Source organism: Mustela erminea, chromosome 5, assembly GCF_009829155.1.
Source record: "Mustela erminea isolate mMusErm1 chromosome 5, mMusErm1.Pri, whole genome shotgun sequence".
NCBI lineage: Eukaryota > Metazoa > Chordata > Mammalia > Carnivora > Mustelidae > Mustela > Mustela erminea.
Window position 1 is genome coordinate 14,614,648 of NC_045618.1, and position 16,628 is coordinate 14,631,275.

The 16,628-nt window shown below is 35.8% G+C and overlaps 1 long non-coding RNA gene across 1 annotated transcript in view; it reads left to right on the top strand.

Annotated features, from left to right (window-relative positions):
- The window catches only part of LOC116589893, a 54,986-nt gene extending 39,569 nt beyond the window's left edge, over window positions 1-15,417 (top strand). Inside the window, exon 3 of the long non-coding RNA XR_004285434.1 lies at window positions 15,348-15,417. This is a non-coding gene — a long non-coding RNA (uncharacterized LOC116589893). The remainder of the gene's footprint in view (window positions 1-15,347) is intronic.
- Window positions 15,418-16,628: the final 1,211 nt, after the last annotated feature.

Consider the following 16,628-nt stretch of genomic DNA (forward strand, 5'->3'; position numbering starts at 1 on the left):
CTGTGCCCTCTCTAATACCCACCACCTGGTTCCCCCAACCTCCACCCCCCCCCGCCACTTCAAACCCCTCAGATTGTTTTTCAGAGTCCATAGTCTCTCATGGTTCACCTCCCCTTCCAATTTCCCCCAACTCCCTTTTTTTTTTTTATTTTTTATTTTTTATAAACGTATATTTTTATCCCCAGGGGTACAGGTCTGTGAATCACCAGATTTACACACTTCACAGCACTCACCAAAGCACATACCCTCCCCAATGTCCATAATCCCACCCCCTTCTCCCAAACCCCCTCCCCCCAGCAACCCTCAGTTTGTTTTGTGAGATTAAGAGTCACTTATGGTTTGTCTCCCTCCCAATCCCATCTTGCTTCATTGATTCTTCTCTTACCCACTTAAGCCCCCATGTTGCATCACCACTTCCTCATATCAGGGAGATCATATGATAGTTGTCTTTCTCTGCTTGACTTATTTCACTAAGCATGATACGCTCTAGTTCCATCCATGTTGTCGCAAATGGCAAGATTTCATTTCTTTTGATGGCTGCATAGTATTCCATTGTGTATATATACCACATCTTCTTGATCCATTCATCTGTTGATGGACATCTAGGTTCTTTCCATAGTTTGACTATTGTGGACATTGCTGCTATAAACATTAGGGTGCACGTGCCCCTTTGGATCACTACGTTTGTATCTTTAGGGTAAATACCCAATAGTGCAATTGCTGGGTCATAGGGCAGTTCTATTTTCAACATTTTGAGGAACCTCCATGCTGTTTTCCAGAGTGGCTGCACCAGCTTGCATTCCCACCAACAGTGTAGGAGGGTTCCCCTTTCTCCGCATCCTGGCCAGCATCTGTCATTTCCTGACTTGTTGATTTTAGCCATTCTGACTGGTGTGAGGTGATATCTCATTGTGGTTTTGATTTGTATTTCCCTGATGCCGAGTGATATGGAGCACTTTTTCATGTGTCTGTTGGCCATCTGGATGTCTTCTTTGCAGAAATGTCTGTTCATGTCCTCTGCCCATTTCTTGATTGGATTATTTGTTCTTTGGGTGTTGAGTTTGCTAAGTTCTTTATAGATTCTGGACACTAGTCCTTTATCTGATATGTCGTTTGCAAATATCTTCTCCCATTCTGTCAGTTGTCTTTTGGTTTTGTTAACTGTTTCCTTTACTATGTGAAAGCTTTTGATTTTGATGAAGTCCCAATAGTTCATTTTTGCCCTTGCTTCCCTTGTCTTTGGCAATGTTCCTAGGAAGAAGTTGCTGTGGCTGAGGTCGAAGAGGTTGCTGCCTGTGTTCTCCTCAAGGATTTTAATGGATTCCTTTCTCACATTGAGGTCCTTCATCCATTTTGAGTCTATTTTCACGTGTGGTGTAAGGAAATGGTCCAATTTCTTTTTTCTGCATGTGGCTGTCCAATTTTCTCAACACCATTTGTGGAAGAGGCTGTCTTTTTTCCATTGGACATTCTTTCCTGCTTTGTTGAAGATTAGTTGACCATAGAGTTGAGGGTCTATTTCTGGGCTCTCTATTCTGTTCCATTGATCTATGTGTCTGTTTTTGTGCCAGTACCATACTGTCTTGATGATGACAGCTTTGTAATCTAGTTTTTCAATATTCCTTTGACTATTTGAGGTCTTTTCTGGTTCCATATAAATGTTAGGATTATTTTTTCCATTTCCTTGAAAAAAAATGGATGGGAATTTGATAGGGATTGCATTAAATATGTAGATTGCTATAGGTAGCATAGACATTTTCACAATATTTGTTCTTCCAATCCATGAGCATGGAACATTCTTCTATTTCTTTGTGTCTTCCTCAATTTCTTTCATGAGTGCCCTATATTTTTTGAGTATAGACTGCCTCTTTGGTTAGGTTTATTCCTATGTATTTTATGGTTTTGGGTGCAATTGTAAATGGGATTGACTCCTTAATTCAGAGATTCCTAATTTTTACAAACTCCACCTTACCAATTTTGGCTCTTATGGATTATACTTATCTGTTATATCTAAGAAATCTGTGCATAATCTATGGTTACAACAAATCCCTCTCTATTTTCTTTTATCAGTTTTACAGTTTTTTTTTTTAAAGATTTTATTTATTCATTTGACACAGAGAGATCACAAGTAGGCAGAAAGGCAGGCAGAGAGAGAGAGAGGAGGAAGCAGGCTCCCCGCGGAGCAGAGAACCCAATGCGGGACTCGATCCCAGGACCCTGAGATCATGACCTGAGCCAAAGGCAGCGGCTTAACCCACTGAGCCACCCAGGCGCCTAGTTTTACAGTTTTTACATTTGGATCAATGAGCAATGTTAACTTAAATTTTGATCAGCTTTTTTTCTTCCTATGAATATCCAACTTTTAAAGAACTAAAAAACAATTATTCTTTTACTGCTGAATTTTCCTTATACTTTTATCAAAAATAAAATAACCATAAATGTGTGGGTACATTTCTAGGTCTTCTTTCTTACTCCACTTATTTAGATGTCTATATATCTTTTTTAAGATTTTATTTATTTATTTGACAGATGGAGATCACAGAGAAGCAGGCAGAGAGAGAGGAGGAAGCAGGCTCCCTGCCAAGCAGAGAGCCCGATGCGGGGCTCGATCCCAGGACCCTGGGATCATGACCTCAGTGGGCTTTAACCCACTGAGCCACCCAGGCGCCCCTAGATGTCTATATTTTTGCTAGTACCACACTGTCTTGATTGATACAGCAAAATAAATCTTGCGGTCAAGTAGGGTAGGCCCTCCAACTTTGCTCTTTTTCAAAGTTTTGTCTACTTTAGATCATGTTATTTTTATAATTAATTTATCAATAACTATGAAAAAAAAAGATTTCTAGGATTTTAATTGTGTGGATTAAATCTATAAGTCACTTTGTGAAGGATTGGTATATTGAGTCTTACAATTCATGAACATGGTATATCTCTCTAGTTATTTAAATCTTAATTTCTCTCAACAATGTCTTTGGCTTTCATTATTTGAGTTTTATCCATCTTTTGGCAGATGTATTCTTGAGTATTTAATTTTTTATGTTAGTGTAAGTAAAACTGTTGTTTTAATTTCAATTTTGAATTGTTTGTTACTAACATGCAGAAATGCATTAGATTTTTGTGTTTGCATCTTTGAGTCTACCAACTTGATAACATAATTTATTAGTTCTAGTTGCTTTTCTAAAGGTTCAGTGGTTTTTCTAAGTAGGCAGTTATGCCATCTAAAAAATAAAAAAGAATTGTACTTTTTTCCTTATACTCTTATAGTTTTATTTCTTTTTCTGTTTGGCATACATTTCCAGTATAATGTAGAACAGAAATGATGAGAGCAAACATATGTATTATAGGGAAAATATTCTGTTGCTTAACATTCAATATGGGATATTAACTGTAGATTTTTCATGGATATCTTTCACCAGCTTAAAAAAGATACTTTTTATCCTCGTTTGTTGACAGTTTCTTAACTGGACTGGAAAGAAAATTATCTCTTTAATTATTTTCTCTTAGAGAATCATCCTTTGGTTTCCTTTCTTTTTCCTTAATTTCCACTGTAAACTCGATTATTTCCTTTCATAGGCTTATGTTTATTTGAATTTACTCTTCATTTTCCAATCTCTTATGGTGGAAAAAGAAGTCATTGATTTTGAGATATTTCTTCTTTTTAAAAATATTTATTAGTTCTATAAAAATCCTTGAGTACTGCTGTTGGTACATCCCACAAATGATTGGTTGTGTTCAAACTTTATACAGTTTAAATTCTTTCTTATTTCCTTTTTGATTTAGTCCTTGAGTTATGTGGTTTTTATAAATGTGCTATTTAGCTTCAAAATATTTGGGATATAATAGTCTACTTATCAGTTCTGTTTAAAAGCAATTGGATTATTCCCAGTATATTGCTAGGAAGTAATGCTACTAAAACTGTTCTTACATACAGTTCATGGTCTATAAATTTAAGACTTCTCCTGGGATATATCAGCTCTTAAAACACACACACACACACACACACACACACACACACACAATCCACCTTATCAGATAAAGATAAATTGTTTACTAATTCCAGAATGTACATTTATAACACCCAAGCAATGTCTATTGTTCTACATTCTCATCAACATATTCCAATTATAACAATCTTTTTGGCATAAAAATATTTCTTTTTCTGATAACATGATTGATTATCTATTTACATGTTTAGTCTCCTTCCATATGTTATTTACTTTTATTGTTCACTAAAAAAATAAATTGTCTCTTTCCTTTTCTTCTCCCTCTTCCTCTTCTACCTCGTCTTCCTTTTTGTGAGTCTTATGCTACTTTATATTCTTTTAGGGCACTAAGCCTATGCCATCTACACTTGTTGCAAATATTGTCTCTAGTTCGTGGCTTGTTCTCCTCTCCATTTTTTTCTAGTTTGTTTTAAACTTTGTTTTAGTTAGTCTTTTAAGAAATTTATGTTTTGCATTCTTATATAGTGAAATGTGTCAATAATTTTTTGTCATTAGTGCTTTTCGTGTGTTGTTTAAAAATTCTTTCCTTGGAGTGTGTGGGGGGCTCAGTCAATCAAGTGCCTGACTTTGGATTTTGACTCACAAGACTGAGATTGTGGTGTGTAGTCTGTTGAAGATTCTCTCTCTCCCTCTCCCTCTGCCCTTCCCCCAACTGTTTCTGCACATGCATCCTCTCTCTTAAAAAAAAAAAAAAAAAAAAATATATATATATATATATATATATATATATATATTCCCTTAGCCCAAAGTCATAAAGATATTTTCTTCTATTGTCTTCTAGATTTTTAATTTTGGATTTTTTGCATTCACATTTTTAATCCACATGGGATTGAATTTTTATATATTAACATAAATGAGATCCAAATTTTTTTCCCATTGCTTATGAATTTTCCAGAATCGTATATGTAATTGTCTTATTTATTTCCTATGGTAGATAAAGTTCACTTTGTTATTTACCAAGTTTCCTTTAGCATAACTCTGTTGTTAGCATAAACACTGGTCCAAATCTGTCTACTCTACCATTCTTGTCAGTCTTATTATTTTATATCTTCCCTTTAGCATTATTTTTAACCTCAATATTTGCTTTATTGCAATGTTGCTCTATTTATATATGTGTAAATAGTTAATAAGGCTTCATGCTTGATTTAGTATTTGTTTACTATTTGTTTAATGATGTATTTTCCTATTTGTCCTTTTTCTCAAAACTTCTTTCTAGAATAAATTTTATTCTTCCTGAAGTACATCTTTTAGAATATTTTTTAGGAACAATCTGGTGATAGCAAACTCTTTGTTTTATTTTAGCTTACAGTGAATTTATTTTACTCTTGATCTTCGAATATACTTTTATTGAAAGTTTTAAGTTGACCACTATTATCTCTTAGTATGTGAATGTCTTTCTTTCTTTCATTGTTGACTGTTAAGAAGTCTGCTGTCAGTTTAAATATGTAATAATTAGTCTTTTCTCTTACTGTCTTTAAGTTCTTTTCATGTTACTGTTCTGCATTTTATTTTAATGTCCTGGAAATTTCTTACTCACTGCATTTCCCAAATTTTCTCTCCCATGTCCAATCCTTCAGAAACGGCTATCAAACATATGACACACATCTTTGTATTCTTCATATGTTAACCTACCTTTAATAATTTTCATATCATATTTTCTGAACTATATTTTGAGTTTATTTTTCATCTTTATCTTCCAGTTCACTGGTTTTTTCATCTGTGCCAAATATTGTTTGTTTCTTTTGTATTTTTGATTTTCAACACATTTTTTTAATTTTCAAAAGTTATATTTGACTTCTATTTAATTCTTCCTGATCATTTTGATATTTCCTTAGGTATTTATTCATGTTTTCAATAAAATATGTTATTCTGATATAATTTGACATATTTTTTACACCTTTACTTGGAAATTTCAAATTCTGAAGTCTTTTTAGAAATCATAAATCTCTTGTTTTTCTAAATCTATAATTTAAAAAAGAATCTTGCTAATTGTCATATATGATTATTTGTTTCCTTGTGTATTTGCCAGTTTTGTTATATCTATTATTTCCATATATTTTACTGAATTTAGTCTATGGGTATGACCAAGATTCTAGTTTGGAGATGTTTTTCCCTTTTCTGTAAAGAGGGTTGGCATTTTTTCCTCTGTTAGGTGCAATGTTGACATTAAAAGGAATCACTTTAACTTATCACCCTTGTGATTTTCTGAAGCTTGGTGATAGTAAAACTATGTTATACTTCCCAGTATCTGTGTTTTTAGCTTACTCTCAATTCTTCAACTTTTCTTGTCAGTTCAGGAATACATTTAAAATTTTATCATTTAAAATCCATTCACCATCTTCATGTTTTGCAGGGGTGGAGGACTAATCCCCATGTTGCAGGAGACATGGGTCCAATGATTCATTTATTCATTTAAATCTGTATTCAGGGAACTCACACCTACTTTGTGCCTGCCCCGACAGAGGGTTAAAAATATAGTGGGTAAGAAGGGGTCCATATTCCTGCTTTCATGAAGCTTGGATTCCAATAGACCCACAGAGAGAGATTTTGTGTGTATAAGTCATGCTTAATTTTGTGAAAACAAATAGAGTTAAGAAGTGGAATTAGGAGGATATGATGATGATGATGATGATGATGGTAAAGGTGTGTGTATATTTGTGCAGTGAGAAGGGGAATATTTGGGGACTATTATAGTCAACAAAGTCTTCGGGAGAAAACATTTAATCAGAGACTGCAATAAACTAAGGAAAGAATCATGTGAAAATGATTTTTCTAAAATATCAAACAGGAAGTATAAAGGGTTAGAGATCCCATGGAGGGGAGTTGGAGTGTCCCAGGGACAGATATAAACCCAGTGTGGCTGAAGCACAGTGAAAAAGAGTATACATGATAGAAAATGAGGATCCTGTTGACCATAGCACGTAGCTTGACTCCTGTTTTGATCATAGTGGGAGTTTTGCACAAATCCATGGCATTATGTGAATTTTCTCTCATAAAAAATACCATTCCAGCTGCTGAATTGTGATTAGTGGGGGACCAATTAGGTTTTTTTTTTTTTTTAATAATTCAGTCCAGGGGTAATGATGGCTTGGGGATGAGTCTTGAAACTACAGCTTCCAGGATTTATTTATTAGTTAGATATGGGTGGGAAGGAAAGAAGTGACTCAGTGATGACTTCTGAGTTTTGGGGCTGAGTAGCTCCATTTAGGTCAGGACATTTCTGAAGGCCCAGAGCAGTTTTACGGTGGCAGAGCTTTTGACTTTTGTAGCCTTAGAATACCTGAGTTAGAAACAGTGCATTCAATAAATTTAGTGTGTCTAGTGGTGCTGCTGTGTCCACTGGATATTTAGGAAAACTCAACTTAATGAAAGTAAAAGTATTTGGAAATCCACAAATAGTAATACAACCAGCAGTTTTAAAACTGTAAATAGCACTTGACATTTTTTTGCCTATGAAATTTAGTAGAGTTAAAAAGTACATTCAGTTGAGGCTAAGAAATTAAAATATATTCAACAATGACCTGTGTGGAGTAAAGCTTTCTCAAATTGCTTTAGTTATTGCATATCCAAAGCCTTAAAAACATAAATGCCTAAAGACATGCTTATTTTCTATATGGACAGTTATCCTAAGAAAATAATTATGGAAAAGCTCAAATACTTAATTGCAAGATAAATGTGAGAACAGTTTCAAAGCAAAACAAAGAGGGGATCGATCTATCAATCATCTATCTATATAATGGAATACTATAAAATCATGAAAAAATGGTACTATAGATTTAGATGTTTCCCATTCTTAAACTCCGGGTACATGGAAAAATTATATTACCTGATTTTTTTTACCAATTGGATATGTCTGTGTAATGAGTTCTGTCTAGTGAATGGTGAGGACAGTGATGTATTTCATTTCTGGAATAGAAATTTAATTGCAAATGTAAGTCCCTATAGTGCTCTATTTTCTATCTGGTACAACCTTGAGCATTTGAATGGCTACAATGAGCTTTCCCTCTCAGAATAATCATGTAGCATGAACCAGAAAAGAAGCTTTGTTGTTGTATGTTCTTCATATTTTGATTCTGGTTGCAGCTACACATAATCCAGTTTAATTTGGTGGATACATGTATTTACTAATATGAAAAAGTGTTCATGGCATATTGTTCCACTGAAGAACATTTTGGGAAAAAAAGCACAGTATGATCTTATTTCTGCGCACCTGTGTGTGTGCATGTGTGTGTGTGTGTGTGTGTGTGTGTGTCTGTGTGTAAGAGAGTTTGGAAGTATTGAAAGTAGCTGGAATGGATAAAATTGTGTTTCATATCTTTTTATGCTTATATGTATTGTTTTATGATTTTTTATAATTAACTTAATTTTATAATAAGAAAACATGCATTTCAGAACAAGTACACCAAATATATCCATCAGACAAGTTTTTGCACATCAGAGCAAAAGGAGCCTATATTGGTCATTCATTGGTACCTCTGACTCATGGTGTTTCTTTTCATTACAAGGCCCTGGAAAAGTTTTTGGCAAAAGGAGTGGTAATAATCACTCATCCTGGCAATATTTTTGACACATTTTTTTGTTGTTCTCTCCTTCAGTAAATATCAGAGTCAGAGACACTTTTTATTTATTTTTTTCTTTCTTTTATTTTTTAATAATCAAATGTAAGTTCCTTTCATCAATTAACTTCAACTCATTTGCCCACACTTCTTCCACTAGGGTCAGTTTATAAATAAATACCCAGAAAGTGATCATGAGTAACTCTTGTAGTAGAAGGACCTGGCCCCAGGCAGAAAAGCTAATCTTGGTGGAGTTGTTGACACCCTGTGTGACCTTGAGCAAATCCTTTGATCTGTGTGTGTGTGTGTGTGTGTGTGTGTGTGTAGTGTGTGTGTGTTCATCAATACTCTTTAAAAAAATGGGACGCATAAGCAGAGGTTGACTCAGTTACTAAGCTTGAGCAGGAAAAGTAATTTATGTTACCCTTAGCAAATGCAAATGAATAAACTCAAGAAACAGAAAAAAATGTGCTTTACCTTAGAAGAATTATTTACAAATGAAATGTTACATTAACTTTACCTAGAAATTTTAGAGGTTTTCAGAAAATATTAATGTGGCATGAGATAGTTATTTTAAATAGAATCTATTTTGAGGAAATTTATTCTATTCATACACAGAGTAAAAACCTAGAGAAATCTTTTGATTGTTTTGATTAAATTATTCTCAAAAGACATTGGACACTGAGGTTTTTGTTCAAATTTTTAACCTGTTTCTGATATTGAGATACCAATGAGAGGGAAATTTATTGCTTAACATTATATAACTGATTTTATTTTGTGTATTGACCATATGTTCTTGTCTTCCAAGTCTTCTGTTCATATTGTCATACATTTATTTTTGTTTGTTGATTCATCTCCTCCTTTGACATTGCCCTTTTTCTTTTCTCAATAAAATGTTTTCCTTCAGGGACATCAGGTGGTACAGTAAAGTCAGTTAAACATCTGACTCTTAGTTTCAGCTCAGGTCATAATCTCAGGGTCATGAGATGGAGCCCTGTGTTGGGCTCCCAGCTCTACATGGATTCTGCTTAAGTCTCCCTCTCTCTCTGCCCCTCCCCTCTGCTCATGCACATACACACACTCTCTCTCTTAAATAAATAAATACATCTTAAAAAAAAAAGTCTTCCATTAATTAAGAGAGGTATCACTTTTCAAATACTAAGATGCATGTTTGTAACTGAGTTTTTATTGTGTTGTGAAAACCTTGACACTGTTGTTTTTTTCGTTTTTGTTTTTTGGCATATTGTCACATGTGCATTGATGAATGTCCCAAGGTTCTATGGGAAATGTGGATTCAACACTCTGTGCCACTATATAGACCATTATGAGGGCTAAGATAATATAATATAAGTATGGGAGTACTGTGCCGATAGGAAAATGGCAAAATAAAAAACTGTCAAAATAAGCTGTTGGTAGTTCTTTTTTAATTTTATATGTCAAAATTGCTTTAATTCCAATTAGTTATACAGTAAAAATGTTTGCTACAAAGATGCTCACAGAGAAACTTACCTGGAACCAACAGAGTGATCAGTATGTGTCATGGACTGTGGTAGATCCATTTATTTAATGATCTGGCAAATAGTTGCTGGGTACCAACTATGTGTCATCTACTATGCTTTTGTGGGGTTATCCCCTTCTGAAAACCAGTTTGTGTTGTGATATGGTGATGGTCTTTGCACTGACGGGATACCTATCTAAGTAAGGGAAGGAGACATGAGAAAAGAAGCCATTAAAATTCAGGGCTAAGATCGAAGTTTCCTTGGTGTATTGGGAGGGATAGAAGAGGAATGTCTAAAAGAATGAAAAGCCAGAAACTGCATCAAATTCATTTTCAAGGAAGAAGATTCCTGATGGGGAATGTAAGAACCACAATGCACGCTCGGATAACAGTGGGTTGTGGAAAGCAGGGTGTGTATACTGGAGGGTGTCAGCTGATCAAAGAAAAGGAATCCTACAGGTTATGAGCCTCTGTGTTTCTATAAGGCTAAAATATTGGAAAGTCACCTTAGAAGTGGTGAACAAAGTTTTGGATGAATGATTTGAACATGACTCAAATGAATTAATGTTTTTAGAGTATTTTCTCCAGGAAAAGAAAACATGTAAAAGGGGGTAAGATGAGAAGGAGGGTGATGCAGGTGACCTGTGAGATTCAGAAGAAGGTGTAAATTCACATCACTTTTAGATGTTGGAACTCTCTAGAGTGGGTGATCAAAGGGAATTTGAGGGGAGGAAAGAACAGAGAGTTTCTGTCCTAGATATTCTTGATTCGTGAAGATTACGAATGAAAATATCAGGAAGTTGAGGAGATGATAAAATTAATTTGGGATACTTTAAGCCTAAGACACATATCAAATACTCTAAGAGGCAATGTTTATGAAGCCGAGTATGGGATTCTGAAGGCACAAAGTTATGGTCTTTCCTAGATAAACATGTACTTGAGTATGAATACATGCTGGAAATGTCTATAATTTATTTCCCATATTTGGCTGTACAGGGTTGCTTGCTTAGGAATACAGAGGCAAAGCAGAGAGTCATAGGTGACATTCTGTTGCCAATTCTTAATGTTTTCATGCTGTTTAGGTAGGATAAGCCACGGGTTTGGAGTAGCAAGGTTAAATTCAAATGAACCTTCACCTAAGAGTCGAATGACCTTGAGAAAATACATTTCTCAGAGGTTTAGATTCTGTGTTGATGAAATGCATTTAAGACTCTCCAATATCCTTTCTATAGCTCATCTTCCTTGCTTAGAATGAAATCTTAACCAAGAATTTGTTTTTTGGGTCGCCTTGGTGGCTCGGTGGTTTAAGCCTCTGTCTTTGGCTCAGGTCATGATCTCAGGGTCCTGGGATCTAGCCCAGCATTGGGCTCCCTTCTCAGCAGGGAGCCTGCTTCCCCCTCTCTCCCTGCCTGTCTCTTTGACTACTTGTGACCTCTTTCTCTCTGTCAAATAAATAAATAAAATCTTGAAAAAAAAATTTTTTTAAAATTCATAACCTACCAATGGTCTTGGCTTTTGGTTAACAGTTTTGTAATCTGCATATGTAATTTAAAGTAAAAGGGAGAATCAACATTATTACTTATATACTGAAATCCACTATTATTCATTTCACTGTCGAGCCAAATTGTTCTGTGATTCCAGGGGTCTAGAGTTTATTTACTCAATCTGAATCTGCCTTAATTCTCTTGAATGTCACAAAGATATCCTTGGTGTTCTCCATTGTGTAAGACTGAAAAGGCGATCACTCAAGGAAACAAGGTCTAGAACCACATCCTGGAGCAGGTGTAGTTCCACAGAATTCCCTTCAGTTTAGAGGTCACAGGGAAACCCGCAATTCACCAGTTAAAGTCATTTACATCAATGACTTTACAGTGATCTTCAGAGTCCCTTTTTGTTATTTGTAGAATCTCTTAATATTTTCTTGTTCTTAACCTTTCCTCCTGATTATTTTTCCTTCTCTGATCCTACCCATTTACAAAGTAATGGGAAAATGTCACTTTCTCCCCATTCTAACACTTTTTAACTCCTCCAGTATTTTATTAAGCTTGTACTAACAGTAAAGCTGCTATATCTTTATATATTCTCATTAACTCATTTATTCAACAAGTATTTATTGACTGCTTATTAAGTATTATTTATCAACAGTGCCAACACACTGTGGTGGTATTGAAGATTTAATGATGATAGAGAATGACATAGCTCTGTTCCTCCACCCCCATGACATTTTTACTCCTAAAAAATCCTAAAGTGTAGTTTAAATTGTAATTTACATAGCTGAATGATCAATACTCAGGACAGGGAAGAAAAGCTACATGGACCATCTGTTCTGAATACCACAGGGGAATTTTGAAGAAGTCAAATGTAATCTCACATTATATTTGGGGTAAGATTTAGAGAATGTTAATTTAAGGTCATCACATAAGTTGCAGGCATTTCTTTCCTGTCATATATGACTTTATTAAAGTATTTGTAACAGAATGACAGACAACATGGAGAATTGGCCTTATAAGCTTAGAAATTAAGTAGAAAAAAACATGTAAAGTGGCATGGTATTTCTAGGTATGGAATTTCTGATAGTTTTCATTTTATGAGGCTACATCAAATAAAGGGAAAGATTTTAACCCAAATAGTGATACAATATTCCATATGTTTTGAATAAATACTAAAATCTAATAAATATTAATAAAATGACAAATGTCTAAATTAAAAATATTTGGAATCATTCTTATTTGTATAATACAATGAAATACAGGACAATAATATTATAATAATACATTTTTTAACCATTAAAAATAACAGTTTGCCATACCTCTAAGTTCTGGAGACAGGGTGGTATTATTTGACATGGGAAGTTAGATAAAAATAAAATCTTTAAGACAAATTAAAATGGTTAGGTCTGTTAACAGTGAATAAGGCAACTTGATTGGTGAAGTAATCATTTTCTGAATAAGCAAATTACAGTGTGCAAACAATCAGTTCTAGAATTGGGAAGGCGAGGAAGCTGGACCTCATGGAATGCCTGGTTCCCATTTCTTATGGAAGATTCTGGGGAAGCTTGCAGATATGGTCTTTATTATTAATTCTAATATTTTATTTTATACCTAAATTTACAAATTAAGTTTTAAAATCAAATAAGATGCCATTGCACCACATCTGTTGTTTCAGAAATAAGAGGCATACCTAGATGGTATGAATGGCCATTTTCAGAAGATGAATCCCCGTAGCATCAAAAGCTGTTTTGCAGAATTCACAGATTATTTTGCATTTCAATAGAAAGAAAAATTAGAGATATACATTGAAAAGTTCCCAATAACCTGTATTTATTGCTCATAATAAATACATGAGAAGATATGTTTCATTTCCTGATGTTCTTCTCAATGCCCCATCATGATGTCCATATGGATTAAGTTTTTAGAAGGAAGAAGGCAGGGACACCCAGGAGGCTCATTTGATTAAGCATCTGTCTTCGGCTCAGGTCATGATCCCAGGGTTCTGGGATCAGGCTCCCTGCTCAGCGGGGGTCCTGCTTCTCCCTCTCCCCCTGCTTGTGCTCTCTCCCTCTTTCTCTGTGAGATAAATACATAAAATCTTAAGAGAAATAAAAAGAAAAAAGAAAAAAAAGAAAAGAAAAGAAAGGAGAAGGCATACAGCTTGCAGCAATTAGGCTATCAGGCCTGGCCCGGAAGGGGACATCATGGCAGAGAGAAGGTGACCATTTTGTTTCCAGAGGTGGACTTTTTAGGTGCTAACGTGACAGATCTAGCAGGGAGTGGGTGAGACTTTCGCATCAGATATGCAACTGTGAGATTGGCGAGATGTCTAGCAAAATTTAGACAGTCTCTTTTTCCAGATGTGGCAATGTGACATCTCATTAAAGCATGAGAAGACAGCGACAAGGATGTTTTCAAGGATATGTTTGATTTTCTTAACGTAAAGCAAACAATTTTATAACACTCTTTTTAGGGGCCTTTGAATAGTATTCCAATATTTCTGAGTTCTATATTGAACCATACAGAGATGTGTGCATGTAAGTATTTCTGTGGTTATGGCTTATAAAAGTTATGCATATAAATATAAAAAATATATATATTATATATATATAATATGTGTGTATATTATTATCTGTGTACATACAATCATGCACACATTCAATTTATTCAATATCATGAGAGCAAGAATCCCAAATAAAAAACACATTCCTGGAGTGTGAGGCTCATTTTTTTATTCATTTGTAGTAACTCAAGTTTGAACCTGGGTTTCTAAAATCAAAAGGCTCAGTGCACAAACCCAGTGGACCATGGGTAGGGTAGGGGGCAGGTGGGGGATGTTCTGATCATCCTGATCTGGGTGGGGGTGGGGTGGGGGGCTGCCCAGCATGTGTCAGAGAGATCAGTTTCAATGGAGCTGAAATCCACCTCAAGCAAGCCAGAGCCTTCGAATCCCCAAAAGTCTGCATGTTCCTAAATCACAACTTGAAACTCCCTGGGAAAGCTCTCTCACCCACCCCTCATCCCAGGATAGGCCATTCTAAGGCTGAAATGTCTGAACAAGTGAAGAGGAAGAACATTTGAAGAAATAAAAAACAAGGGTAGCAATTCCTGCAGTTTTTCACGGAATTTTAATGTATGTCTGTGAAGAAGTAATAAACGGGCTATAGTCCATTAGGCAAGAACAAATTTCCCCCCATAATTTTATCTTTGTTTAATTGAATATTTAATTAGTATAAATATGAAACTAATTTTTTAATGTGTTCAGTACATTTAGCAGGAAGCGCTGGTGCTGGGCTCCGTCTTGAGAAGCACTTGTACAGATGGGGACAGCCACCGTGCCCTCCTTGTCCTCCTCAGTGTGCTGATAGAAGTGAGTGGGTCATTTGGCATTAGCAAAGGAGTAAGTTAGCATTTGCACTGAGTTGGATCTTGCCAGGCTGTGCATATTGGAAGCCGCAGACAGAGGCTCCTTTCACGTTGATGAATGGGTTTTTTCAAGCGTTCTGCTCCCTAGTTATGAGAAGGGTGACCCGGTCAGGAGACGACTTTATGAAGCTATAAAAAATGTATGTCACTTCGGACTCTCTAATGTCACGGGGAAGGAAGGGAAAAAAAAAAAAAAAAAAAAACCTGTGCAAAAATGGCACAGTAATAAGGCTGTTTTCTATGCTTGAAATAGCTTTCTGTCTACAGTCATACGTGGTTCTGAAACTGGGGCAGCCAAGAGTGCCCACCAAGCACCGGAACTGGGTAAATCAGAAAAAAAAAATATATTTTTTGGCTTTGTTTGGCTTTGCAGGTCTTCACAGAAATAGTTATGGTGACGACAAGAAGACATTTCTGAATGCAAGTCGGTAGCTCTGTGTCAGAACTGGGGAAGGTGCAAATGTCTGTTTAAAAGCCAGCCATGTACTCAAGGTGATGAAGACTTTTAAGTATGCAGAAGGGACAGAAAAGGAGTCACTACAAAGCAAACGCATTTTAAAAGGAGTCTTTTCATCTAATATTTTATAAAGTCCTTCTTCTGTATCACAAAGAATTAAAAAAAAAAAAAGAGGTTGCCAGGTACATTGGCCCCTCTGCTTTCTGGTGAATACTCTGGAGTTTACAGATAGTGACATGTAGATTTTAACAAAGGCCGTCCCCTGTAGACCCATAATTTAGCATTCATTGAATTCTCTCAATTCTCTCATCAATATGCATATTTCACAGTATCAGGTGCTTTCCTTTTTTGATATGTCACACATTTCATAATTCATGTTCAAATGTTAATTTACACAAGGAAGGGAACCTCAAGGACCAAGGTCAGAGGTTTTTGCCTTTATTAGGGCTTCAATTAGTCATAGGTGAACTTTAGAGCATCTGCACTGGATTCATACACTGGCTTTGTCATGGCTGAGTGGTACAACCCTGGAGCATCCCGTTCTAAACCCGAGTACCCTTTGTCATTTCTTTTTTGGGGCCTGTAAACCTCTTCCATCAACATGCCTGGAGGAGAATAAAACATTATGTAAAAAGCGGTGAGTTCAAAACTCTAGGTATAACAAGTATCAAACTTATTTGTTGTTTTGAAGGAGGAGGCAGAGAACTGTGGTTTTCACCCATAGAACACTGGTTTGGCCTTCCTTCCTCCCTCCCTTCCTTCCTTCCTTCCTTCTTTTTTGCTTTCTTTCTTTCCTTCTTCTTTTTAAGATTCTATTTATTTATTTGAGAGAGAGTGATTGAGAGAATGAGTGGGGGGAGGCATAGAGGGAGAAGCAGGCTCCCTGATGAGCAGGGAGCCCGGTGAGGGACTTCATCCCAGGACCCTGGGATCATGACCTGATTTGAAGGCAGATGCTTAGCCAACTGAGCCACCCAGGCTCTTGTGGTTTAGCATCTCTCACCTCTTCTTCTTCATGAAGATGTCTACACAAATAAGGCTGGCATCCTAGGCCCATTCTGAAGAAAGTTGGTCATGGTTGGTTCTCTGTGTACTGCTCATTAGGTTTTGTACCATGCAGGCTCTCCCATCCAGCCACAAGCAGCCAAAAGCCCATGGAACGTCTTGACCTGTTTCCTCTCCAGCAGATATCGACTA